Raw genomic sequence first — 9,741 nt, 5'->3', positions numbered from 1 at the left:
TTCTGGTAAACAGCAGGGGTCATTAACTCCTGGGCTGTGTTTTGCTACAGGAGCTACAACCCAGCTTGGACAAAGAGACATTGCCAGGAACTAGCAGGGAAATGGCCTGTTCCTGGCCCCAGACCTGACAGGGATGGCCCAACAGCACCACTGAGTCAAGGAGTCACTTGAAGGATGATCCTGAAGCAATTGCAGGATCATAGAATCATAGAATAGTAGAGTTGGAAGGGGCCTACAAGGCCATCGAGTCCAACCCCCTGCTCAATGCAGGAATCCACCCCAAAGCATCCCTGACAGATGGTTGTCCAGCTGCCTCTTGAAGGCCTCTAGTGTGGGAGAGCCCACAACCTCCCTAGGTCATTGGTTCCATTGTCATACTGCTCTAACAGTCAGGAAGTTTTTCCTGATGTCCAGCTGGAACCTGACTTCCTGTAACTTGAGCCCGTTATTCTGCGTCCTGCACTTTGGGATGATCGAGAAGAAATCCTGGCTCACCTCTGTGTGACAACCTTTCAAATACTTGAAGAGTGTTCTCATGTCTTCTCTTCTCAAGGCTAAACAGGTGCAGTTCTTTCAGTCTCTCCTCACAGGGCTTTGTTTCCAGACCCCTGATCATCCTTGGGAGCTCTTTTCATAGAATCATAGAATAGTAGAGTTAGAAGGGGCCTCTAAGGCCATCAAGTCCAACCCCCTGGTCAATGCAGGAATCCACCTTAAAGCATCCCTGACAGATGGTTGTCCAGCTGCCTCTTGAAGGCCTCTAGTGTGGGAGAGCCCACGACCACCCTAGGTCATTGGTTCCATTGTCATACTGCTCTAACAATCAGGAAGTTTTTCCTGATTTCCAGCCGGAATCTGGCTTCCTGTAACTGGAGCTGCTGTGCTGTTCCAATCCAACTTGAAAAGCCTGGCTATGAACCATCCTGCAGCATAAAAAGGTATGGAAAATTATCAAGGGGCAAAAGAAGTGTTAGGAAGAGAAGCAGGCTTTGGGTTCCCTTGTGAAATAACAGTTTGATATTAAAATATTCATCAGGTTTAAATCAGAATTGAAAATGAGGGAAGTGGTTTTTCTGAGCTAGGGAACAGCTGGGAAAATGAGTGAAAAGTGGAAACTAGCAGTAGACTGACATCCTTTTGCAAGTTTCATCTGGACCCAGGACAGATAAGTGAGTGTGTGTGCGTGTGTGTGTGTGTGTGTGAGAGAGAGAGAGAGAGAGAGAGAGAGAGAGAGAGAGAGAGAGCATGTGCATATGTTTCTTACCCCTTCAGCAGCAGACAACTACCTGCCTTCAAAGTGTGCTCCATGCTATTCACCAATCCACACCAGATATACAAAAAAGATGCATCCCTAACTAACAGAAAATTGCTACGTTCTGCAAAGTGCAAGACACGGGTCTCATTAAGGCAGAAAGTCACATTGGCAAAAGTGGTGAACTGGGGAGCGATTGTTGGGGAAGAATTGGCAGGCATGGAGGCATCTGGCAGTGGAAGAGCCTGCCCGTGGCAGTACTGGCAACGCTGCAACCATCCCCCCTCGCTGGATTGGATCCATTGCCTTGTTAAGTCAAGCAGAGGTGGCGCGGAGGGGCTCCTCAAATCATTTCATATTGATTTCGTTTGATGTGAAGCAATAAAGGCCATTTTGAATGCCAGCTAAACCGTGCGAGGAAAAGAGGACAAGGGATCTGGCTGTTTCTGTTCAGAGCTTTGGCATCACAGGTAAGGAGGGACCATCGCTCAGTACAGGTGCCTTCCTGAAGCTCTTTTGGGCACCAGGTGAAGACCTCAGGTGTTGGGAAAGATTCCAGTCTGAAACGCTGCTATACTTCCGGAGGCAGGCAAAACCTTTCTTGTTCTGGCAGGCCTTTGGGAATTCTCTGGACCTTTGCCAATGCGCTGGGTTTCTTGTGTCATTTGCTTTTTAATATTTTAATTCTTTTAATACTACATATGGCTCACTTGTATTTTTAACTTTTGCATACTTCTGTTGATATGTTTAAATTGTATATGTTTTAATTTCGTAAAGCTGCTTTGAGTCCCAGTATTTTTGTGAACTGCCCAGAGAGCTCCAGCTATTGGGCGGTATAGAAATGTAATAAATAAATAAATAACATAAAATAAAATAAAATAAAATCCAGGATGAACCTATTTTCTTTCACCTGGTTCCATACATAGCATCATATGTGCACCATCCAACTCTACTCAACTCAATTTCTTTATTGTTTGTAGCCAATGGCCATCACAACATCATAAAACATTAAAACATTAATCTGATTAAAACCATTGAAATGGTAGAACAAGTTAACACATTAAGCAAAATAGAGCAGCAATAAAACACATTATCTTGAATCAATGCCGTACTCTTTGTGGTATTGTCTACCTTACCCGAGGTCAGAATCCAGACCTGCCACAAAAGCTCTCCTTAACTTTAATGCTGCTAGGGCAAATAGGGCACCCTCCATAGGGCACCATCCATAGCATGCTTTTCAACTTATTCAATGCCAGAATAATATGCAAACCAGTCCAGTGTTGTGAAATCAACTGACCTCCATATATGTGTGAACTACTCCATTTAGTAGCCAGGACATAGAATCATAGAACATTATTGCTGGAAGGGACCTTGGAGTAATCCATTCCTGCCCTCTTCTCAATGCAGGAACTACACTAACTGCCCACAGCCTTCTAAACTTTGCTGATTTCAGAACTTGGTCATGACCCTGGAGAATGCTGCTGATATATGGTCCCCAATGGGTCGAGAGATGTCTTCTCCTAGAGATGGAAAACTGACCAACTGGCAGCAGGAGAACTTCATATTGTGTACATCCCTGTGCAACTTACATTGCAAAGGTTTGCATGGCTTCTAGAAACTAGGGGTGTGCATGGACCCCCCCCAATCCGCTTCATGGCCCGATCCGGAAAATCCGGATCGGGACCGATCCTCTTCACACCGCTCCGCCCGTCTCCCGCTCCGATCCGCGGAGTGAGATCCGGCTTCACCGCCGTCACTATATGGACGGCAGTGGTGGCGGCGGTGCAAGAGAAACCACCCACCCACCCCGCCCCCTTACCTTCCTCCATCACAGGATTCAATTGAGGCCCCGGTTGAAGCCAGAAGAAGCCTCGGCCTTCACTTCCAGCTTCAATCGGGGCCTCAATTGAAGCCGGCGACGGAGGAAGGTAAGTGTCCCTCCTCCCTGCTCCCTTACCTGGTGCCACCGCCGCTGCATGGATGGCGACGCCGGCAGCGCCAGATAGGCCAGGCCCCCGCCCCGGCCCCCGGCCCAGCCCCAGCCCCCTTACCTTCCTCCCTTACCTTCCTCCATCGCGGGCTTCAATTGAGGCCCCGGTTGAAGACAGAAGAGGCCTCGGCCTTCACTTCCGGCTTCAACCGGGGCCTCAATTGAAGCCCGCGACAGAGGAAGGTAAGTGTCCCTCCTCCCTGCTCCCTTACCTGGTGCTGCTGCCACTGCCGCCGCATAGATGGCGGCGCCGGCAGCGCCAGATTAGTCCCCCTCCCCCCCCCACTTACCTTCAGGCGAAGCTCCGGATTGAGGCGATCCTCTTTGCCTTGATCCGCAGCCCCCCTGACTCTCTTCGCCTCCGCCTTAAGGGTAGGCGAAGCCCCCCGCTCCGCTCCTGCTTCTCCGGTTCGAGGAGAAGCGGAGCACATCCCTACTAGAAACCCCAGACACTACATATATGGAAAATTCCAAAATCCAGTCAAGCAATATTGTTGTCACTGCTAACATGGAAAGTCCCATGAACTGGAACTTGAGTCAATTTTCCAAACTTGTGTTTGAGCTAATAGATTTCCATATATATCTAGATATAGATATAGATATAGATATAGATATAGATATAGATATATGGAGGAAAGCATTGTCTCAGCAAAACAAGGGAGGGGGAAAAAAAGGTTATAGCAGTGATTATTTTAATTCTTCCCTAATTAGAAAAGAGCGGATCCCAGGTGTGAGAAAGTGGAAGAGCGAGCCTTCCGTTGATCTTGCAAATGCGGGTGGTGAGTCAGCTGGTGCTGTTTCTTTAATGAAAGGTCATTGTGGTGAACATTGGAGCTCATTTTAATGATTTTGCCTTGGGGTGGCTTGTACAGTACGGGAAGCCAATACAACATTTTCTTTCGGTAATTCTTTCATTTATAAATTGTCCAGGCCAGAACTATTGACACAGTGACTTGGGGTGTCATTAGAGCGAATGGCATGAGTTGAAGCTAGTAATTAGAAGGAGGGGGCTGAGTTGAAACTATTTTCATGCTCACGTGCTCCACGTGCACAAACATGTGCCTCGTGGGGACGGGTGGCGCACAATGTTCTCGTCCACATCCATTCGAACACACTGGACATGGCTCTACAATAAAACTAGGGGTGTGCTCCGCTCCGTTTCAGATCCCCAAATCCGAAGCAGAGTGGGCCAATCTGGACCTCCTAAATGCAGTTCCGGAGCAGATCAGGGGAGGTCCGGATTGACCCGAAGCAGTTTGGAACAATCCGAATAGATTCGGATTGTTCCAAAGCTTCGGAGCCAGGTAAGTGGGAGGGGGGCTTACCTGGCTCCCCCATCCACCGCCGCTGCCATGGTCCATGTGGCAGCTTTGACTGCTGCCCATGCATAAGGCTGGAAATAGGCCACGGCCTATTTCCGGTCTTAGGCGTGGATGGCTGTCGAAGCTACCACACGGATTGCAGCAGCGGATGACAGAGCCAGGTAAGTGGGGGGGGGCATGCACAGCCCTAAATAAATCCACCTGATCAAAATGGCATAATCAAAGGTCACCTATGTTCCTACTAGGGACAGATGGATGTTGGAAAATCTATGCCATCTGCATTTCACAGGTTCTCAGTTGCCTTTTCTCCCCTCGTCCTCTCACTGACAGAATCAGATTTTCTCCAATTTCCCCAATTTTTGCCAATTCACATTTGCTCAACTTCACACTTGCACAAATTCACCTTTGAGATAATATCCAAATCTCTCCAAATGCATAACACACACCCCAAAAAAGGGTGCATTTTCATGCTTTAACGACCGATGGGGGAAATGCACGCTTTTGACTATTTGTTTGTTTGTTTTTCATATTTTTCTACGACTAAATTCACGTAAAATTTCAGAAAGTTTTTTTTAAAAAAAGAACTGGTTGGCAATTCTGCAGAATCCATGCAACTCAGCAAAACTACACAGAATGTGATTTCATGTTGAAGGAGAAATCTTATCCACACTCACATGGACGAATTCATTACTTTACAAGTAAATAGCGAATTCACTTGGGGTAAGTTCACCCATCACTAATAGGAACGGCACACGCTTATGAAAGAAGATTTCGCCCTGAGCATCTCTAGTTAAAAGGATCTGAGTTGGACTGAGACCATTTAGAGATCTCTCTCTCCCTTTCTCTCTAATTTTCCTCTGTCAGATCTTGGAACATATGAATAAGTGGTGCTAATACAGATGGTTCAGCAGCGGCATAATTCCTTTTGATCAGTCGCTTCCTTGGAATGCACCTCTGGGCCGCGTGACGGGGAAGGGGCTCAGAGTTTATTCCCAAATCCCCCAATGCTGCTGCTCCTTCTTTTTTTCTTCATGGTGGCATTAACCCTTAACCTGCTCCTGGCAAATGGCCTTTTTGACAAGGTGTTGTTTATCACACCGACGTACCCTTCCTACCCGTGCCACCATCACCATAACCAAGGGCGTTTCAAGGTTTCCCTGAGAAGCATGATAGACGTACTTCCCCACTCAAAATGCTATGTAGTATTTGAGAGAGAGAGAGAGAGAGAGAGAGAGAGAGAGAGAGAGAGAGAGAGAAAGAGAAAGAGAGAGACATAAAAAAGCGCTCTACGTGGGGCTGCCTTTGAAGACGGTTCGGAAGCTGCAGCTTGTGCAAAATTCAGCAGCCAGACCGATAACCAGAACCAGAAGGTTCAAACATATAAGACCGATTCTGGCCAGCTTGCATTGGCTGCCTATACATTTCCGAGCCCAATTCAAGGTGCTGGTTTTAACCTATAAAGCCTTACACAGCTTGGGACGACCATACCTGACGGAACACCTCTCCCGACATGAACCTACCCATACACTACGCTCAACATCTAAGGTCCTCCTCCAAGTGCCTACTCCGAGGGAAGCTCGGAGGATGGCAACAAGGGAGAGGGCCTCTTCAATGGTGGCCCCGCAATTATGGAATGATCTCCCCGATGAGGCTTGCCTGGTTCCAACATTGTTATCTTTTTGGCGCCAGGTCAAGACTTTTCTCTTCTCCCTGGCAGTTAACAACATATGCTGAGTTTTTAACTGACCACAGAAATAGTTGTTTTAAATGGATATTGTTGTTTTTATGCTTCTGATGGTTTTAAAATTTTGTATATTTGTTTTTAATGTTCATTGTTTTTAACTTTTGTAAACTGCCCAGAGAGCTTTGGCTATGGGGTGGTATATAAATGTATACTGCTTGTGGGTGTCCTAGATCAGGAGTGAGCAGAAGGTAGTTCTCCGGATACTTTGAACCTCAACTCTCCAAAGCCCTTGCCAGCATGGCCAATGGTCAGGATTGCTGGGGGTTAACATCCCAAACATCTGGAGATCTATCTTCTGCCCATCCTTGTCCTAGAGGTATCTGGTTGTCCACTGTAGGGAACAAGATGCTGGACTTGATGGACTTTAGCCAAAATGGCTCCCAGGGCTCCTTACAATGGCTCCTTACAATGGCTCCTTACAATCCATAGAAACAAGACAGTCCGGCCCTCAGGCTTACAATCTAAATCAGGCCTGCCTTCTAAGGAGGTTGAAATGTCTCTCCTAAGAATCATAGAATCATAGAATAGCAGAGTTGGAAAGGGCCTACAAGGCCATCGAGTCCAACCCCCTGCTCAATGCAGGAATCCAGCCTAAAGCATCCCCGACAGATGCTTGTCCAGCTGCCTCTTGAAGGCCTCTAGTGTTGGAGAGCCCACAACCTCCCTGGGTAACTGATTCCATTGTCACACTGCTAGACTTAGTTACTGGCAGACTTAGTTACTGGCAGTAAGATCTTTCAGCTACAATATGCTGGTTTTGGGGGGGTCACTCTTTTTCTCTTCTCTCCACCCTGTTTAGCCTTCACTCCTACCCAGCACTGTAATGCAGCCTACATGAGCTTCTCTGAAATTGAATATGGCCCTGACACTGAAAGTGGATCAACACACAAGGTGTAGCAGACAGAGTTTCATATTTGTACTGGAGAGATCCTGGTTCAAATCCTGCTCAGCCACGAAGCCCACCCGAAGTTCTCCGGCCTGTCTCTACCTCACAGTCTAACCTACCTCACTGGGCTATTGGGAGGATCAAATCGAGGTGTGTATGTGTATACTACCTTGGACAAGGAGATTAAAAAAAAACACCCACCATATAATAAAGAGACCTATTTGCCTTGAGCTAGAAGGAATGATCGTCTCCACCCGTCCCAAATTCACGAAGTTGCTCCAGGGTGGTTTCCCGAATGCAAGACCGCCTCCTCGTATCACGTTCCTCCGATTCGTATTACCTTTCTGGAACGGAAGGGGCCTTGTTGCTATGGCAACGGGGGCTCTAAAGGCTCTGCCGCTTGCATTCTGCAGTACGGCTGCACCGAAGCAGGAGGAGTTATTTTTAAATTTACACTTGATAGCAATCTGGCTGATTAGGTATAAGTAAGAGAGAATGAGAGGAAACAGAGAGAGACCGGGGGGGGGAGCGAGGGGCAGCGTTGATGCCCCACAGTTCTCAGACACGGCCCAAGGTGATCCTTCAGATGAACATTTTCCCCTCTCTGTCCCCTCTGCCTACGGAACTGTTTACTTGTTTACTTCAAGCCCCCTCCTGTTCCGCAGTCGGTGTGGAAATCAGAAATCCTGGCCGGCTGCATAATGCATGAGCCCCCGGTGAATAATGGCATCTCAACTCAAAGCACACTGCTGCCTTGGTGCTCACCAGCTCCCGAATGTTACGGGAAAGATTCACTTGCAAAATACAGGAAAAGATACTTGGGGTGGGTGGGATAAAAGAAACTTGAAGCGTCTGGGTCATGTTCTCCAGGTGGCATTATGGAAATAAAGGGAAAGAATAAGGGGCCGATGGAAGGGGATCTGTAGGGTGACCATATGGAAAGGAGGACAGGGCTCCTGTATCTTTAACAGTTGCATAGAAAAGGGGATTTCAGCAGGTGCTATTTTGGGCTGCATTAATAGAAGTATAGCTTCCAAATCGCGTGAGGTACTGGTTCCTCTCTATTCGGCCCTGGTTAGGCCTCATCTTGAGAATTGCGTCCAGTTCTGGGCACCTCACTTTAAGAAGGATGCAGGCAAGCTGGAGCGTGTTCAGAGAAGTTCAACAATGATGATCAGGGGTCTGGAAACAAAATCCTATGAAGACAGACTGAAACAACGGGGCATGTTTAGCCTGGAGAAGAGAAGATTGTGGGGAGACATGATAGCACTCTTCAAATACTTAAAAGGCTGTCACACAGAGGAGGGCCAGGATCTCTTCTCGGTCATCCCAGAGACCAGGACACAGAATAATGGGCTGAAGTTACAGGAAGCCAGATGTAGTTACAGGAAGCTGGACATCAGAAAAAACTTCCTGACTGTTAGAGCAGTACGACAATGGAACCAGTTACCTAGGGAGGTGGTGGGCTCTCCCGCACTAGAGGCCTTCAAGAGGCAGCTGGACAACCATCTGTCAGGAATGCTTTAGGGTGGATTCCTGCATTGAGCTGGGGGTTGGACTGGATGGCCTTATAGGCCCCTTCCAACTCTACTATTCTATGATTCTGTGATTCTAGGTGTCATTTGTATGCATGCAGCACCTGGTGAAACCCCCTCTTCATCACAACAGTTCAAGCTGCAGGAGCCCTGCCCTCTTGACCAGATATACAAATGGTCTGACTCAGTATAAGGCAGCTTACTCCTATGTTTGTTATTTACTACATTCCTCCACCAAAGGCCTCGAGGTGGCATGCATACGCTTCACTTTTACCACCTAGAGACCATAATGTGGCATAGGGAGAGGCATTTTCTCTCCCTCTCAGTTACCCGCTGCTATCAAAACCCCTTCCCTGCCTCCTGCAAGTTGGCAAAGCCTAAAACTTTGTCACTTTCAGAAGTATTCAAAGGGTACATTTGCACACAGATGTCAATCCCTCTTAGGTGGCAGGGATGACTTGCATGTCTGAAACACCCAATTCTAGATCAAGCTTTGGCTTCCTCTCCTCTCTGTGGGAGTTTCCCCCAGAAGAAGCTGACATCCAGCTCAACACTTTGCAATGGAGGGTTCACATGTTCAGGTGTGGGCACAGAGATGTCAATCCATCATGATTGGGAGGTGTACAGATATGTGTAAATTCTACACATATAATTTGGTTTGACTTTTGCTTATTCTTAAACTAGTAAGGCAGCCCACCTCAACTGGGCATCTTCCAGTGGGGATGGGAGAGGGGGTGAAAATTCATTCAATTCACATTTTTATGTGAATTTATCTAATTGTGCTTAATCGTCCCACTATGCTAATCATCACTCTATCCTTTGAAATTCACCCTTCTCTGAACTTCGCAGAAGAGTCCTCCAATCAAACAGTGCGTTCCAAAATATGTAGAATGGGGAGAAATAGCATTAAAATGCATTCTATTAGGAAAATGTCTTGAAAAAAACATATTAAGTAAAAAAAAAGGAATACAAAATGCATGTATTAGGAGAAATATACACAAAAATGCTTATC

Source organism: Elgaria multicarinata, chromosome 16 (assembly GCF_023053635.1).
Source record: "Elgaria multicarinata webbii isolate HBS135686 ecotype San Diego chromosome 16, rElgMul1.1.pri, whole genome shotgun sequence".
NCBI classification, from domain to species: domain Eukaryota; kingdom Metazoa; phylum Chordata; class Lepidosauria; order Squamata; family Anguidae; genus Elgaria; species Elgaria multicarinata.
The sequence above is the reverse complement of the archived record's forward strand: the minus strand, read 5'-3'. Positions refer to the sequence as shown.